Here is an 18409-nt window from a genome sequence, read left to right as displayed (position 1 = left end):
CCTCTTGGTTGTGCTCTCTCTTCACATGCTTAAACTGGATTTCTCTAAAGAACTTCAACAACTTCTTGATGGCAAAGAACCAATGCTTTAAGGAATCTCGTTTTACCTGCCATTGGCCTAGCAGTTGCTTGATGACCAATAACGCATCGCCTTTGACCACCAACCTAGAAATGCCAAACTCGACGCATTGTTTCAAACCTAGATGGAGGGCAAGATATTATGCTTCATTGTTGGTATGGATATCCTCTAAATCATAGGCTTTTGAGAAGATTACCTTGCCGTGTGGATCGTGTATCACCACATCTCCACCAGCTTTCTTCATCACCCTCCTATATGCACCATCAAACCACATGGTAAAAGCTCCAATCAGGTCAGGCTCCTCTTTGGCTTCATCTCGTACTACTCTTGGATAAATTGGCAAATCCACTGCTTTGCTGACCAAAATGTCCGCCAAATGGGACCTACTTGTGTGGTCAATTTTGAACTCAAACTCGAATTCCTGCAACTCTATCACCCACTTCATGATCCGCTTTCCTGGCTTTAAGTGTAACACCACTTCAAGCAACAGATTGTTAGCCGTCAACACATAAAACTTACGCACAATGAGGTGCACTTTGAACTTTCTACAAGCAAAAACCAATGCCATGACCCACTGCTCCGCTTCAGTATAAGCCACTTCTCCAGGACTTATTACCCTGCTTTCAAAGTAGATAGGCTTATAGCTCCTTCCTACCTTCTACAACAACACCGCCCCAATAGCCACGGTACCTACCGTCATTGACACATAGAAATCATCCTCTTGGCTTGGAGGGCACACCGTTGGCAGCTGACACAAAATTTCTTTCACCCTGTCAAAAGCTTCTTGAGCATCTCCATCCCATTTAAAACCACGCACCTGTTGAGCCCTCTTTTGGAGAGGATACACATACTGTGACAGCATCCAGAAAAAATGTGACAAGTACTTTAGCTTATGTACAAAGGACTCCAAGCCTTGTGCACTAGAGGGAGGCTCCATCAAGACTAGCGCCTTGACCTTTTCTGGATCTGCTTCAATCCCATTTTGTGACACCACATGACCCAGCAATTGTGCTCGAGGTTGTGCTAGCTTGCACTTCTTAGGGTTTAATTGACCTCCTTCTTCGTCCAGCCTTTGAAAACACATTCGGAGCTCTGACAGATGATCCACCCTTGAGCTGTAAGACCCAATATCATCCACGAAAACCCTAATAAACCTGCCCAAGTAGGGACCAAACACCCGACGATAGGCAAAGCATCCCCATGGAGAGATAAATGTCGTCTTCAGCTGGTCTTCAAGCACAATCCCTATCTGAAAGTACCCTGAAAATCCATCCACAATAGAGTACCTCTCATGACCCGCCACTTGATTTGAGATTTCATCATGGAACGGCAGCGGGAAGTGGTTTCTCTTGGTTGCCGCATTTAATGGCTTGTAATCGACGCACACCCGCCATTTTCCATTCTTCTTAGGGGTGATAACCACTGGAGAAACCCACTCCGACTCCTTAACGGGGTATATGATACCTGCGTCTAACAATTGGTTAATCTCCTGCCAAAGAGCCTCTTTCTGAATCTCCCCTAACCTCCTTAGCTTGTGCGCCTTTGGTTTGCATCCTTCTTTAAGAACTATCTTATGCTCTACACCCTTCGCTCCTCGTAAATCCTCGTACTTCGTCGCAAATAAATTCGGAAAAGAGGCACACAGCTCCACGTAGCCTTCTCTCTCTTCCTTGGTCAAATCTTTGCTTAGCATAGCAGTTACCTCCTCCACACCTATGCCACCAACCTGTGGTTGCACCTTTCCTTTTACATGGGAGCCTTCAATAGTGACCCCAAACAAGTCGGCATCTATCTTTAGCATATCATCCTCACTTTCCTCTTCCTCAGTATCTATGTAGCCCTCATCATATCCTGTCTCGGTCTCATACTCATAGCTTGTCGTATCATCTTTGTCTTTTTCTACCACACGGTGAAAGCGGCTCTCTTTGGTCTTCAAATCAAGCACCACATGTCTCCCTCTCTCCTTGTCAGGCAAGGTGAACACCCTGCTCCCCCAATCCTGCTTAGCCCCTATTGCAAGTAGCCATGGCCTACCCAAGATGATTGGATAAGCATTGTCACCCGCTTTCATCACAAAGAAATCGATCAGGCACTCAATGCCCATCACTGTCACTCTTACGTCTTGAGCCACGCCCAAACACCTTGCTTTGGTATGGTTAGCCATCCTCATGCGTACATTTGATTTAGCTACTGCTTTAACCCCTGTTTCCTTCATTGCAGCTTCCGTCATGACGCAAACTTGTGCTCCACCGTCTATATAGGCCTGAACCTACATCCTCTTCTCAATGACCGCATCCACTAAAGGAAGGACATCCGTTGGACTACCCACTCTCAATGCCATGTTTTGTATTGCATGCACATTTCCCTTAGCCTTTGGAAGCCTCGTGTTGACACTTGTAGACCACTGTCTTCGTAGCTTGGGATTTAAAGCTAACAGTTGACCAAAGGTTATGTTAGCCTTTTGATTTTGAACATCGCTTACCAAGTCATATTCCGGGTAGCCGCGCCCTAGCTGAAAGTCTGCTTGCTTGATTTTGCGACGCCTCCTCTTCTTGCTAGTTTCCGGCTGCTCCTTGCCTTCATACACTTTCTCCTTACCTTTATGGGCTCTCGTCTCCCGCTCGGTTTCTGTCTCTCTTTCCCTCCTTACTCTTTTGTTGGCCAAAACTTCAACATCCTGCTTATCGACTCAATGATATTCACCCTAGGGACTTTACCACCATCCTGAGGAGCTGGCGGCACCTGATTCTCGACTACCTGCTCCCTCGAGTCATTGAGTTGTGCTTGGCCTCTACCTCTGCCGAACAGTGGATAAATACCGCCTCTTTCTCTTAGCGGATGAGGGCAATCCGGTCCGTAGTGTCCTTCTTCACCACAATTGTAACACCGGCCAGGCAGTGGCCTTGCCCTGCCCCTTGCTCCTCTCGGTTGACCTCTATCCATCACGCTCAGCCGCAATTCTTGCATTTGCTCAGAAAAATCCTACACGGTTCGCACCCAATTTGGTGGCACAACGGCTACACCTCGATTTGCAGGGTTCTCATCATGAACAACACCCCTCGGACCCTGAGCTTGGACCACTGCTTCATAGCCTGACACGCCTTGTTCAATCTTCTTTTTTATTTTCCTGCTTTTTGCCTTTGCGATGGCCACTGCACCATTATAGTTTTTTGGGCTCTCAAAATCCACTTTCTCCCTCACTTTAGGATGCAGGCATGCCATGAATTTATCCAGTTTGAAGTAGTCGCCATTGACCAATTGCATGGCACCCGCTAACTCTGCCCAGCACACTTCAAAACGATCCAAAAACAAACTGAACTCTTCACTTACATCCTGCTTGAGCGCCTTCAGTTTGGCATCCATCTCGATTCGGGACGCCTCTTTGCGGAAGTCATGTAGGAAACGCGCCCGCAGAGCCGGCCAAGCATGCCTCGGCTCACCTTCTAAAGCTTCATACCATATCTTTGCCTTCCCGCGCACCACCAAAGGAAATGTCTGCATCTTGCTGTCCTCGTTCGGCATGCGCAACGACAGCATATACAACTCAAAGTCTGCAATCCACTCATCAGTGTGCTCCTCAGTGGGGGCACCAGAAGATGGAGAGGGGGAATGGGGAGCACGCCTAGCGCACCAACACGGAATGCCTCCTATAGTCCAGGGCACACACTGCACCCCAATCCACTTTACGAGCACCTTCGACTCGCTCTTTTCACCAAACCACGTGCGCACACGCGCTCACATAGACACACACTAACTCACACAACCCGCGCACCTCAATGAAGTAGCTTTTACGCTCTCCCACACGCTCAAAACGCCACACGCACTCTCTCTCTCTCTCTGCAACACTTCGTCGGGGCGGCACACACTTGCCGACACGCTCGCACGCACACACACGAGAGCAAAAGAGAAGGGGGGAAAGGGTGGACGAGACTATGCAAGAGACTCAATGCAATGGGGTAAACTCTGCATTACTAGCATCAATCACAAGTCCACGATCAACGCCGCAACCGGCGAGCACCAAAAAAGTACACAAGAGCGAACCCCGCTCCAACCATACACAAAGGTTCCCATAAGACCTGCTCCTCGTGAGCTTTTCCTAGCTTCTAACGAGCGAGCCCTCGAAGGCCTTTTCCTCTGCAAGGTGATTGCTCTTTTCACACCGCTTCACAGACCAAGCCTCTCGACTTCGACTATCGAGCCCGAGCCTAGGAAGATCTTCCTCCTTCTCTCTTCCTTTTCTTCCCAAGAGAAGCCAAAGAGCCCACCCAAAAAAGAAAACCGCTGCTCCTCGTGAGCTTTTTCCTCCTGTTAGTTTTTTCCTCAAGCCAAGAAATAAAAAAACTTTCCTTTTATGGACGCTACCTCTACTGCCCTTGGGTTCTTTTTTTCCCTTGCTCAATGTTACCCTTTAAATTTAGTCTTTCACTTCACTTTTTCCTTATTTCCCCCTTGAGTCCAGCCACTGTTTTCTTTTTACCTTTACAAAACAAGGTAAGCTCAAGTATTTGATCATGTGCCGTCGGTGCTCCACGTGCTCGAGCTCACTGATATTCGTCGTGCTATTTCACAACGGAGCTTCACTTTATCGACTCCAAACTCCTCGGACTCCACTACATCCCGACCGTCCTTGGGCCCTAGATCCCGTGTCCGAAAAATGGGAAAAAACCTTCAACTCGTCACCATCTCAATCTTTTGTCAACTTGAAGTGTACATATCCTCCTGACCATGACTTCGATCAACGAGCCGTAAACTCCGGTTGGCTTTCCATATTGCATGCCATTTTCCAGAATCTTGGCGAGCCCTAAAAACATGCCTGTCGACGAGCCTACTAACGTGGCCCGGTGAGCACATACCCGACCCCCGACAAATATTCCACAGGCCATAACTTGCTCGTTTGAGCTCCGAATGGTGAACCGAAAAGACCGGCATGATCGACAGTCTGAGCTTTACACGTGTATCCGTTGATCCCATTTTTCGCCACTTGTTTGCACTTGCCCTGCCCGTCGGGACCTGCGAAGCCTTCTAACTTCTGAATGACATATCTTTCACACCGAAGCCCCGTTCGACGAGCCGTCTGGACGAGCTTCTAGAGCATCTTGAAGACCACATTTTGGGGCACATTCCATGCATCTCGAACACTTGACGTGCCGTCCGAATTAGCCCACTTCGGAGGCCCCCCTGTTCTTTAAAACCCCTTTAAGCACGCATTTCCGTTGCCACTGTCCTGTTGAGGTCTCCCACACTGGCTTTAGCCCTTTACCATGCACCTGTTAGCACCCTTTGCACTGCATAGCACACTTTATAGCGCGGACCAACTTTGGCTGCACCAACGTGGAAAGGGGACTCATCCTAGATGTACTCACGAGGAGTAACTCTTTGGGTTACAAAGAAAAGTTTTTGGCCCTTCATAAGGCATCAAGGAGAGGGAGTCCTTAGCTATGGATTTTTCTCCCCGTCCCCATGTGTGGTGTTGTATGGGGGGACCCTCACGGGCACTGTGTTACCATATACATGTGGTAGTGATGTGTGTGAACACACACTAGGACCGTCGGGGCATTTTTTCCCTCTTTAGGAGGTTTTTTTCCCCGTGCATTGTATATACGCCCATCACTCTAGGGCTATCTATCTTTCCATTGCACACTAAGTAACATACTCTCAGTTGTGTGCCTTGAGCTTCCTTCATCTTCTCCAAGCTGTGTCCGTTTCTCTGCAACCCTGACCAATACAAAAGTATGTTGATGAGAAATGTCAGACATCACCTTCATGGAAGGGAGAGAAGTTATTCTTATGTGTTCCAAAGCATTTAAACAGTCTAAAAATTGTTCCTACACCATTGTGGTCCATTCAAAATCCTCAAGAAATTTGACGATATGGTTTGCACACATTCTTTACATATGCACTCCCCTCTTCATGTTTTTCATGTAATATAGCTACATGAGCCCGAGCGTATTCTCAACTATCATAATTTATGAACTCGTTCTCATGTGCATCACGAAGCATAAGTCAAGTGGAAGAATCAACCTAAAGAAGGTTCCACCTTGGAATCCATTAGTATTCTTAAGAAGACATATACCACTTTTTTTTTAAAGGACAAAAACGCTTCTGCAACAGAGGAGTAATGTCAATACATGGGGCCTATGAGCTTTTGGAGTCAATGATTGTGTGGATACGAGGCCCTGGGGCATGGCCCTACCATATTTCAGGCATGCATGCATGGGGGGATCCATAAAAGAGCATGGTTGGGTGGTCAATGGACAACTCGTGGGCTCTCAAAATTATTGTTGAGACCACGCTTTAGGAAGGAAATCAAATTGCGACAACGATGATTTATAGAATCTTCATATAGAAAAAGAAGATAAAAGAAGACACCATCTTTATCTTACAATTTTACATACTATCTATAAACGTTTTTAGCCAGATTTGTAATTCTTTAACTAGAAAATATATTGTAAGTTTAAAAATTATGTTAAAATTTAGAAAATTACCTCCTCTAAATGAAAATCATACTAAAGCTTATTAATCATTTTGACTTACATAGTTTTGAGAAGCTAATTTTGTTTCTAATATTATTATAAAGCTTGACAAAAATTTGCCGGTTTTGCTCAAAATTTTATAGTTTATCGTCAAACAATTGAGCAAAAGGCTTAGGGTTTCCCCCAAAAAAAAAAATACACTACTTATTGCATGGTTTTGTGTTGCATTCTACCACTTTTGGGTCATCCAACTCAAGTTTAGCATTTTTTGGTGCAAATGGTGGAGGTGATGGTGGTAGAGCCTTAGTTATCTCTCACCAATCTTGTTTGTAGAGGGTGCAAGGCTAATTGTGAGGTAAGGTGTGGTTGAGAAAAAGTTTTTAAATTTGGTTCTAGCTCCTTGGTTCTAGGATCTCTTGGTAGAACTCTTTGAGATAGCCAATGTTCGTGATAAAAAGAGATCTTTGCCTTTTTTTTTTTTTCTTTTTTTTTTTCTTTTTTTTTTTTTTTTTTTTTTTTTTTTCTTTTTTTTTTCTCATATGTGCCATTTCATCATTGTCAACAATGTATCCTTGAATTGCTATGGTCAACACATTTTTGGCATTCTCTTCACTCGTTTGGAGTATTTTCATGTGCTGCTATAGGGCCTTGCTCGTGATTTGGTCACAATCTTTTGTGTTTGAATCAAGCTTCGTGTTTTCTTTTTGTTGGACCTGTGTATTTCTAATGTTTTCAAGATTTGTTTGCATCTTGTTGTTCTTTACTTGCAGATTATTCATTCCTTTTGTAAGCTCTTCTATTTTCTCTTATTGCTCCACTATTGTCTTTTCTCGCTCTTCAACATCTCTCCCTTCTACGCGAAAAATTCTCTGCATTGATTTTGCACCTGTTCATGCCCCACCAAAGCATTTTCAACTAGTACTTGCAATTATGTTGTGCAATGAAGCATCTCTTGCAAAAGGGTCCTTGGCATACAATTGTCATTTTGGCAGCTCAAGGGGTAAGCTTTGTTGTCTTCAACGTCGTTTGTAGAGCGTCAATATTGTTGTCTATGTTCTGTTTCTCAATGTGTATGACTTTGGTTTTGCACATACCCAAGTGCTTTTGGTAATTCGACCCTGTTTAAATGTCATGCCAGGTTTAGGCATGATTTGATCTTCATTTTCTTATGTTTGCTTGCTTTTGATAGTCTGCACATAAGCTGTTTAATCTGTTGTGGCTCTCTTTGGTACTTGTTGTTTGTCATCATCTTCTCATCATCTCGAAGCTCCTTGAAAAAATTTCATGTTAGAGGTAGGATGTAGTTGCATGTAATCTACCATACTTGATCAAATCTTTCCTTACCTCAAGGCATCCACTATGAGAAAGCCCTAGCCTCTATATCATGTGTGTTCAAGTAGCATTTAAATAACTTGTCTTTACATACATATTTTCATGAATTAAATGGACCCGCTTCATTTAAAACCTGTAGATTTTTTCCAAAAGTGAATTTTAAGGCTCCTTTTGTCGATGAAAACGTGTAAATTTCTTGAAATCAAAAAATCCTTTTGATGAACTTACGTGTTATGGTTACATATTTTAAGGTGGATCCCCAAGCTCATTACTTCCTCTACATGTCGATTCAATAAGTTTGGTAGCTATGTTGCCTGTACTCTTATGGCATCTTTAGTGCTTGTGGCAACATCTTTAGTACAGAGGTCAAATTTGATATGTGGCACTTTGGGCAAATGTTACTGTGCCTTGCCACTGCTTTAGCACTCTTTCTCCTCTGCAATTAAAGTGGCTACCTTAGTTTTGGCAGCTTATTTCTTGGCTTGCTCTACAGTAGCCGTTGTCATTTTTTGACATCCCAAGAATTTTTTTCCTCTTGTACACACCAAAATTTGTGGTATTCTAGAGTTGGCTTCAAATCACAGTTTATCATATGTCGGCTAGCGAGGTCCAAAATTCTGGAGGCATGCTGCTTATTTTTATGTTTGTCTTATTAACAAATTTAGATCAATGATGATGTACCTATTTTATGGCGTTTTACATCACACCAATCCTTATGAGGGGATTGTTGGGCTGGACATTTAGGCATGTCAGTTGGGTTGTTGACGGTTGGGGGGAAATGTTTGACACCACCTGAGAACTCGCTTTGTGAAACGAGTCGGTGGATGATGCCTCAGTAGTGTCCTCATTAGGCTTTTTGTTGGCATCCCTCGAAGTTGCCTCATTTGAGAACTAGGCCAATAAATTGTTTGATGATGTTGGAGAGGGTTGATACCTTTCTCTTCTTCAATGGCTTCATCTCTCCCCGCACTACCACTATGACCAAATCTTTCTTTAGGGTTTTGCTACTACTTGTTAGTATCCCAATCATCCAATCTAGTTACTGATTGTATTCAATAAAAGATCATGATCCTGTCAATTTTGTAATCAATAAAAATCAAGTGGATTTTACCCTTGTGTGACTTGCTCCAAAGTACAATTAATTCTAGTAACAAATATTGTCTTCACCACACTGAATTTGAAAGTGATGTAGCCAATGCTTGCAGGTGGCAATGAAAATTGGCCTAACCGCCATGGTGATTTAAAGAAAAGATTTGTGTACACACTGGTGTACCTTGTCCTATGATGTCAAAGCTCACACAACTAGTAAATTGACTGGTTTGATAAAAGAGCCAGTATGAAAATCTCTAATTGTTTACCGCGGTCTTTTATCGTATTTTGTAGAGAGAAGGTCCAAAATCAGCTCAAGAGGGAAGAGAGAGGGGGGGTGTTGCATTTCGAATACTACCGCAAGTACTTTTTCTATTATTACCGTGATATTTACCTCCCTTATTGCCTCTATTATTACCATGTTTATTCCCGTGGCAAGATTTAGCACCTAAACATTCAAATTCTGGCTTAAACATCCCCCCCCCCCCCCCCCCCCCCCCCCCTCACAAATTTTGGTGTTTCCCTCCTCTTAATAAAAATGAAAGAACATTTTATAAAATTTTCAAATTTTATAAAAAGAGATATGAAAACATGAAACAATAGTTAGCTATCTAGGATTACACTTGGTTACAGCTAAACTAATCACTATCACTTAATTAACATAATTTAGGATGTTTCACAAATTAGAGAGAGGAAGAGAGGAGGGGGGGGGGGATGAATGGATTACATGACCAAAAAATTTCATAACTTCAAGTATGCAAAATATTTATGAATCATCTTCCAAAAGATCCCTACAAGAAGCATCATCCACTTCTAAACCCATGGCTCCTAAATCGATAAAGAGAGAAATGCAATTGTCGTTTATGGATGCATTGGCTTCATCATCTCCTCGCTAAGACTTGAGGCTGTCGGACATGATTCATCCACCTCCCTCTCCTCTGTATCCCCCTCAATCCAAAGTAGGAGGTGGAAGAGGGTGGAAGATGGTCTCCACTTCATTAGTGGAAAAAATGGTTCTCCTCGAGGTGTTACGGGAATTCGAACCAAAGTTTTGGTTGGTGGATTTCTGGGATATAGATGACCACCAATAGAAGAGAAGCTCAAAGTGAGTAGCATTGGTATAATTAATGCTACAAGAAAATAAGAATAAAAAAAGTAGTCACTCACCTGCTCACAATTGTGTGGAAAAACAAAATTGTCATACCTCCCTGTGTGATGCACACTAGAGTCCACCACATGTAGAGACCATTTTCATGTCATCTAGACACATTTGAAAACCACTTGTACTCGAAGATGAAGGTATGAAAGGTTCTAAAATTAATTTTTGATATCTTTTCAATAGTTCCACAATACTTGGCTTCATCACCATCTGTGTCAAAGTTGCCCATGATGCCATAGTCCATAGTGGTTCTACGCTTGTCAATGTGGCACGTACAAAAGTGACAACCCTTTGACCATGGGAAACATGCAAGGTGTCTAGGCACTGGTGGTGCCCTCCTTCCTCCATGTACTTGTTTCCATGCTTCTCTCTCTTGCAAACGCCATGCCTTTTCCATTGTCCACAAGTCCACCCACTTGGTCATTTAACCTTTGCAATGAGAGATCTCTCTCCACATTCTCCCTCACACAAACACACAAACACACAAACATGAGCACGTGCGTGCGCACGCGCACAGACACACACACACACACACACACACATATTTTGGTTCATTTGCAAAGGAGTTTTGGTTTATTTGTGATGGAGTCTTTGAAGAGGGATTACCGAAGTTGTCATAGAATGCTCAAACTAATGGTCAATCATTCTACAACTTAAGGTAATCATAAAACATCTCCCCCTCCCCCCCCTCCCCCCTCCTCCTTTCCCTATTGTATTCTACTCCACACACACACACACACATACAAACAAGCACACACACACATTTACATGCATAAAGATAGAAACAATAGGAGAAAGAGAAGTGCACATAACTCATTCATTTGACGCAGGTTTCTTAGTGAAGTAGATGCAATCTTCTTATGCTTTCTTGTAATATGCTAGCTTTGTTTATAAATGAATGTAAGATGTAGATTTGTTAGGAAATGGATTATGAGAGAAGTAAATAAAAATACGCTAAAAAGAGAGAGAGAGAGAAATAGAGGAAGAGATGGAGAGAGAGAGAGAGAGAGAGAGAGAGAGAGAGAGAGAGAGAGAGAGAGGGAAATAGAGAGAGAGAGGGGGGGGGGGGGGAGGGGGGAGAGATATAGAGAGAGATACAGAGATAGATAGATAGATAGATTTATTATCATCCTTGGAGGTCAAATATGACCTATGGGACCAAAGTTACATGTGATATAGTATGTGTATAACTGATGAATGACTCTCGATGCTCCAAAATTGTGGTGATGAGAGTCGCAAATTTGCAATGGAGAGAGAGAGAGAGGGAGGGAGGGAGGGAGATGGACATAGAGAGAGAGAGAGAGAGAGAGAGAGAGAGAGAGAGAGAGAGAGAGAGAGAGGGGGGGGGGGGGAGGAGGGGGGATGGAAAGAGAGAGAGAGAGAGAGAGAGAGGAAGGGATGGCGATAAAGAAATAGGGATGGAGGGAAAGAGAGAGAGCAATAGAGAGATGTATGTGCATGTGAGCTTACAAGGAGATAAAGAGCAATGGTTGTAGGCAAAGCAACCATTTTTTGGTGTGCACAGTGGGCCCGTATGCTTTCGCTTCTGTATAGTGCTTTGAAAGACCTTCTTTACGTGAAAATGATGGAATTTAGAAATTATTTTCTACTCTCTTCTCCTTACCTTCTCTATCTTTATCTCTCTCTCTCTCTTCGTATCTCCCTCTCACTTTCTCCCTCTCTTTCTTCCCATGGATGCGACATTAGGTTGGACTGTTTTCAACGGTAATGTACCTCAGAATGGAGGCAGGCATGCAATGTGCACAGTATTCCCTCGAAAAAGGAGGTGATGTGAAGAGATGCTGCGCAAGAAGCACAATAAAGAAGCTCTTCTTCAAAGCACTCTACAGAAGCAAGAGCACTCTTGCACTACGCACAACGGCTACATTTACATCCATATCTCTTTATCTCTACTTAAAACGATGTCTATATTTACTAATTTTGTGTGTACGTATATATTTGTTTATGCATGTTTGTAGGCACTAAGTACAGGAGCATAGCACCCGAAGGTTAGACGCTTCATCTTTGGTATAGTCGTTTTTCGATCGTGGCATTGTGGTCATTGATCTACTCATGCATGGATTATCGCAATGTACCTTTGGTGTTACCACGGTTGAGACTGTGATGATATCTAAAGAGGTGACACTTGACCTTTGGCAATACTAGCCCCTACTTAGATCTACTAGTATGTATATGTATCTACGTGCTTATGTGCATATATACTTGTGTACATACATATAGATGAGCGAGTAGGGGAGGAAAGCTAAACAAACGGAATGTCCACGGCAAGGCGGATCATCTTACATTCCAAAAAAGGGTTGCTCCAATAATCTCCAATCACCATACCAATGCTCAACTTAATGAGACAGAGTAGTAGATGATCCTTCCAATCCAGTTTGGTTCATTACCGGGCTCATATTGCTCTTTGTAATGTAGATGTCAGACGAGAGACCATCTGGTGGGGACCAGCCATCTGGATCTTCTTTTGGTTGGTTCACATTCCAGGTGGGCTCCCACCCGGAGTGGACATCGCCTCCAGTGGACCCGAGTCTTGAGGCGATGAGAACAAGCAAAGAAATAAATATTATTTGTGGCTAGTTAATCCTAAACCATGGTTGTTATATGTTTATTTTTGTTAATTTTAGGTATGGCCGTCCTACACCTACTCTACTCAGGTTCCTCCATCGGTCGTAGATCTAGACCTATAGCGGGCTATCTCTTTAAGAGACCAGTACCTCTGTTGGACGGAGAGATTGTTTGGCCGCTATACTCAGCAGCAGCAGCAGCTTGCGACCTATGGTCTTTCTACGTAGTCCACACCATGGGGGAGTCAGGGAGGGACTCCTTACATCCAGAGCCTCGCATCGATGGCACCTCAATCTACGGTCCCTTCTTATCATCCTACTCTCCTTCCATCATAGGGTCCCACTCCCATGGCATCAGAGGGTCCCACGCCACTTCATTCCACTCATGCTTTGTCAGAACACCGTCGATGCACTTCTTCTAGCGGCGCGCACCGACGCTCGTTTCAAGGCATCGAGCGCCAAGAGAGACGATGCGGCGGGGGATCTTGTGGCTTTGCTTGTTTTGGTAGTGGAGGGGAATGGAGTCCCCTATTTCAGGGTGTGTCGCCCCTGATGCAGAGGACGAGGATATTGACACAACCGTGTGAGACATGCATGGGTACTACTAGAGGGTAAAATATGACGGGAGGTGGACTTTGGTACAGCACATGGCATGGAGTTTTGATGCCATCTTCAAATTCTTATACATTCAACATATAAGAATTGTTTTGTAAAGTTTAGAGACCAATTTCCCAATCATGCACGCTACATTGAGGACATGTTGCATGCTAGATTTCCAAATTCCACCGATCAACGTTTTTCACAACAGTGGTTGGAGGGCTACATAAAAACTTTTTTGAAAAAAAGAAATCTCGTATACGGCGCACATCGGCCAACCAAGTTAGAGATCAAAGCAGGAGCTATAGTGGTGACAACATGGCAAATGCGGAGTGGGAGTGGGCAATGCAAGAAAGAGCGATCAAGCTGCAACGGGTTCATCCTACACACAACAACGTGAAGCTCACACTAGACAAACTCCCACACACTATGGATTGGGAGGCAAAGCAACATGGAAGGACAAATATGTAAGATTGATTAAATTATAACTTAAATCGGTGATTATAAAAATTATAGTTGATAGTTGATGATTTGTTATTGTTATTGCTAACTTAGGAATATATCACTCTTAGTCGACCAACTAGAGAGATGGTCAAGTTTCGAAAGTGGCATACAGAATTTGATACTTGGCAATGGTTGTTTGAGAACAACCACATCTCCAACGTAGCGGTTGGATCACTACAAGCGGTAAGTTTAAACAAATAATTTTGTATCAATTGTTTTGAGCTGTTGATATTTGTTTACTTTGGTTTGGGTTTATGTAGAGTAAAGGTGATCAAACGTACGTGCTTGCGGGGACGAGGAGGAGGAGGAGGAGGGTTAGATAGAAAAATATTTGTCCAAAATTTCATAAAGTCCCAATGTGGCACAATCTATATACAACTATTTTCATTTTATTTGTAACTTTTTTATATAGTTGATCTTTTGCACATTAAATTGTCAAGGTAAAGTAAATTCAATTTCAATTTTTTGTTTTTTATGTATACTCTTTCAAAAAACAATTGATGTTTCATTGTTTTATGCAGGTCAAAAATAAAGATGTTGATTTGTTGGGTGGCCCAATCTTAAGGTCCCTGGACAAGTTTCACTAAGTTTGGATAAAATCTGTTCAAGTTTAGCCATTGTTTCGTGTCCACAGACTTTGATTTCAAGAATCTGGCTTAAGTCTCACTTTTGTGATCCAAATTTCACAAAAATTGATTTGTGTGGTCTATTTGATATGCTTGACCTTGTGGTATACTCAAATGTGCAAAATTATCAATTTTTGTAGTAGATGTAAATAATCGTGATTATTTACTCTAGTTAATTTTTGGGTGGCCCAAATGAGCACCTTTATTTTTGGGTGACTAGTGATAATAAATACGATAATAGCAGCGACAAGCAACGTGATAATAATTGCAAGAATATACCCGCAGCTATTACCGCGATTATTGCTAGTAAACCACTATCGCATTTTTAAATCGCGGTTATTGACGCGTACGCAATATTTTCTCTTTCTATTTTTCTTTGTTTTTCCGCGGCAATGCTGGTTATAGATTACTCCTCTTATAGTGTGCATGTCAGTGAGTAAGACAACTACACATGTCAAACGACTAATTGTATACACTGAGGGATCTAAAATCAAGTTGTCGGAGTTGTTTTGCTAGTTAATGACAAACATCCACAACTATTTACAACCCAATCAGTCTATGACAACAAAAATTATGACTAAGATTTCACATAGTAAGGATGTGGGATGTACTCACCAGCAATGCTACAAGATTACATGCAAACTATCATTTCTACCCATGATTTACTAATAAGATCGTTGTGTGTGAGAGTAGTCCCTCCTAGCACAAAATCGTGAAGACCAAAGAAAACCCATTTAATGCTAAAGTTCAAAAGAAGAGTATATTCATTGATGTACATCGGTGGTGTGTGTTAACAACTCATACACTTGTTCTCTTTGCCTACGAGTATACACAATTATCCACTAGGTAGACATAGGTAAATCAAGAAAGGATATTTGCATGTCAATGAGGCATGCAGCAATGGAGTCAAGTTGATGGTGGAGCCGAGTCATGGTGATTTGTAGATGGTCCACCAGCATGCTAGTCGAGCCGACCAGGTTTTGCACATCTCTGCTTGCTTGCTCTAAGAAGACGGCATCCGACAGACTCTCAAAGATCTGATGCAGAGATGCATCCAACTTTGCCCATTCCAGGGAGAAGAGGAACACCAAATCTCCGTGTCTTTATCATTATATGGAGCCGAGCTTGTAAAGAGACGAACGCAGGTCACCAAAATGACTATTCTAGCAGTCGTTGAGGGGCCTTCATGGCATTGTGGAAGCAGATGATTATGAGCAGAACCCACAACAAGAAGAGGGCATTGCATGCATATGGAAGTTGGGAGGGTGGGGGGGTGGCTTATGAAGCAACCCAAAGAGGTGGCGTTGTATGAGGAGCCAGGTTGGCCATGGTAGCTCTTTGAGCAGACACTGAAGCTTTCTAGTAGCTAGTCTGATGTTGGGCTCTCCTTTTTTTTGGGATTTCCTGAAAGTGTTGCCATGCTTGCTCCCCTGCCTCCACCCACTCCAACATCAGGACTTGTTTACAGCTCACGAGTGCAAAGTTATCCATTCAAAATGCACATTGCACATGACTAGCTTGTTCCCTCGCACAACTCATGTGTCTCTTCACAAAACCAAGAGCAACTTAGAGCAAGGATTGACCAAAATATTTAGAGAAAAACTTGAACTAGTCATGCTTGGTTAAGACATTTTAACCAATGTGTTATCATCAAGGGCCTTTGTTGATGTATAGTATTGATACATACAGGAGACTTCTATTGTAGTGCAGAGAGATGGACATTAACAAGGCATAAAGCAACTCAGACGCTATTTAAAAGCCATGTTAATAACATTGAAACAATTTGAACGGCATCTACACTTCTATACTATATATGATGCAGCTTAAAAATTTTAAAGAAGGAGAGGGCATCGAAGTATCACTCATTGCTTCATTTTAAAGAAAACCTTACAAAATGTCTCATTCCTTTTTTTTTGTCGGAACTCATAATTGTAAGTAAATATATATTAACAAAACCAAAAATTACATAATCATGCCATGCCCAAACCGGGCCAGGACACCCACAAACTCACCATAGCATCCCATATCCAAATCTCAACCATAATCATAGGAATGAGACATTTTTTTCATTTTGTATTTTACTAAACAAAATGTCTCATTCCTATGAAGCTTGAAATTTGTGAGCCTTTTTAACTTTCAATGTTTAACATTCAAGTAAAAATTAAAAGAGGTTTGACTCTAGCTTTTGAAACTTTACTTTTCCTTTTAAAAGCCAATTGAAGGGTGGCTCAAATTTGGAAAGCCAATGGCCACAAAAGTTCAAAATTTAAAAAATTGTTCGTATGTACAGTATCAAAATTTTCCCGATTTACTTTAAGGAAGACTTGAAATCTAACTAGGATTTTGCAATTAATACACTAAACCTCAATTTTAATTGAATACCGATCTCGAATAGCTTCAAAATGGAAGGGCATGTGTGTGTATGTGTGAGAGAGAGAGAGAGGTCTTAAAAAGAGTGCCACATCTTTTTTCTTATAGAACTAATTTTAAATTAAATCTATATATTCTATTTCTTTATGGAGCTCAAGAAATTCCCAAGCTCTTAGTCATGCCACATGTTGAAGAATAGAGCACCTCTCGAACGTGCGCATGCACATAGCCGATTTATGGTAGCACGAACTTGGAGAATCTAACACAATTTCCTGGCCTTCTTGGAGTTGGAGAGAGAGAGAGAGAGAGAGAGAGAGAGAGAGAGAGAGAGAGACTAAGTTACTCGGCATCAATTGTTGCAAACATGATAGCACATGTCAATCGAAGCCTCTATGTGTGTGTGTTTGGGGGGGGGGGGGGGACAAAGAGAGAGAGAGAGAGAGAGAGAGAGAGAGAGAGAGAGATGCATGGAATTAAGCTGGATTCTAAAGAGTAACAGCTCGGGTAGGAACCATTCAGACACTGGGTGGTCTCCCTCGTAAGCATGGCCAATGCTCACGTGCTCAATCCATCATGCATGAGTCGAGCAAGCAAGTCTAGGGATGGGAAATGAGCATTCACTAGTGCCAAGAGTGGCAAGGCTTTTTATAATATTGTGGGTTGTCCTATTTACTGGCTTGGTAGCATGCAATAGACTGAGTGGAATGTCATCATGTCGACTACCTTTGTTTACCCATGAGATGCAGCTCTTCACTCAACTAGCTTGAATATGTAGCCCAAGTGCAACGCCAATTGAGTAGAGAGAGAGAGAGAGAGAGAGAGAGAGAGAGAGAGAGAGAGTGTGTGTGTGTGTGTGTGTGTGTGTGTGTATTTTATTGATGTGTGTGTGTGTGACGAGAGAGAGAGAGGGGTTGACAGAGAGAAAATTTTATTAATGTGTGTGTGGATGTGAGAGGTCATGTGTGTGAGTGTGTGTCATGAGAGAGAGAGAGAGAGAGAGAGGAAGTTGGGTGCACCCATGCTTCGCTCCTCTTCCATTTCCAAAGATGGAGATGTGTGGCTTAGTGTGTGCATTGTCTACCTTTCTTTTTCTCAAGAAAATCTTGGCTATATTTTGAGCTTTTCATCAAGAAAATCGACAAAATTTTACAAGTTTAGTGTGACATCGGCAAATGCTTCAAATTTGGGCCAAAAACTGAAAAAGTTTCAAGTGTGTCCTTATTTTCTTCAAATAGGAAAAATGCTTTTGGCAAACATTGTGAGTACTTGATGCAACAACAACATCAAAAAAAAAGCGGGTAGTCAATAGTGATAAGTATAGAAGAGGTACGCCTTTAGCCTATTGCATTGAGTCTTCAAGGAAGTCCATCGCAAGCATCACCACAAGTGTGCACACCATTCATCTTTAATGCACTAAGAGCCCCTCTAGAGATTGTGCCTTTCAGCTACCAATAAATTTTTCTATAGTATTTCTATAGATTCATATCAATTTCAACTATTTTGTAATGGCTTCACGGAGTCCTCTAAGCTACGCCATGTAGCTATGCACTTTCAAAAGTCCGCCAGGCAATGGTGGTCTAGCCTACGAGCCAACGG

The sequence above is a fragment of the Adiantum capillus-veneris genome, chromosome 7, assembly GCF_014529385.1.
Source record: "Adiantum capillus-veneris isolate H3 chromosome 7, ASM1452938v2, whole genome shotgun sequence".
NCBI classification, from domain to species: Eukaryota; Viridiplantae; Streptophyta; class Polypodiopsida; order Polypodiales; family Pteridaceae; genus Adiantum; species Adiantum capillus-veneris.
The sequence above is the reverse complement of the archived record's forward strand: the minus strand, read 5'-3'. Positions refer to the sequence as shown.